Source organism: Excalfactoria chinensis, chromosome 1 (genome assembly GCF_039878825.1).
Source record: "Excalfactoria chinensis isolate bCotChi1 chromosome 1, bCotChi1.hap2, whole genome shotgun sequence".
Lineage (NCBI taxonomy): Eukaryota > Metazoa > Chordata > Aves > Galliformes > Phasianidae > Excalfactoria > Excalfactoria chinensis.
In genome coordinates, this window is record NC_092825.1 from 30,154,423 (window position 1) to 30,155,430 (window position 1,008).

Sequence of the window (1,008 nt, forward strand, 5' to 3'; positions counted from 1 at the left end):
ACCTGTGCTACATGCTTTTACAACCATATTTTCTACACAGACAGTGTAGAAAATATGCAGTGGCCCAGGCAGGTTGACCTCTGAGCTGCCAGTTGTTCTTCTTTCATTGCTTCATCCACCCCTCTATAGCATTTGCCACCATCCTTGAATCAGTGTAGAGGTAGGGCACTGGCCACTTCTCCAGTAATATATAAAGCTGGATGGCCCTCACTTCTATGAATTGGCTCAAATCACCTTCTCTTCAAAAACATGGTTAAATGGCATGAAGTAGGTGGCAGTGCTTTATTCTTACATGTGTTGTGCAGGCCACTAAGACATCTTCCATCCTCATCAAGGGAAGAGCTAACCTTTTCTTCCTTCATACAACATACAAGGACAGAAGTTTACACAGGCACATCCTCAGCTGCCAGTTCTGTTAATAAGTTAATAAGAAAACATCTGAGTGATACCCAGTTTGATACTGTAAGTCTAGTCACATTCAGTATATGAACTATTACGATTATGGATTCATAACTAGTACACTGTCCCATTTGTCTACTGGCGTTCAATGAGCTACTCACGAGTCCCTCATTCTTCATCTAGCAGAATTCAGTCAGAACTTACATGGCTAGTTTAGGAGATTGTACAGTTTATTGAAGCAAAGGATGCACAAATTCTTTGGATTGCATGTGATAAATTTACTGTCTGCAAAGCTTGTGCAATGAGTGAATAGTAATACAGCCTGACCACCAGCATGCTGACTTATAAATCAACTCTATAGAGATCTAAGTTTCCCGAGGAAGCATTCGGCATAACTGAGTGCATGAATCTTACCCAGCAGGCATCCCTGTAGAGGGAAAGAGAGGCTCAGCCCATTGACTGATCACAGAAGTCAAAGCTGTTCTCCCAATTTGCCTCTGATCATGTCTTCCCTGACATGCCCCCTTAAACCATTTTTATATTATTTCCTATTCTGCAGATGCAGCTGGACTGACTCCTGTCATGCCTTTGTTTATGATTGGTGTGAAA

At 41.9% G+C, this 1,008-nt stretch overlaps 1 non-coding gene across 1 annotated transcript; it reads right to left on the minus strand.

Moving 5' to 3' along the window:
• Positions 1-241: 241 nt before the first annotated feature.
• Positions 242-369, minus strand: LOC140247494 (U6atac minor spliceosomal RNA). The gene has a single exon (XR_011902680.1). It is a non-coding gene; the product is annotated as a U6atac minor spliceosomal RNA (small nuclear RNA).
• Between the last annotated feature and the right edge of the window lie 639 nt (positions 370-1,008).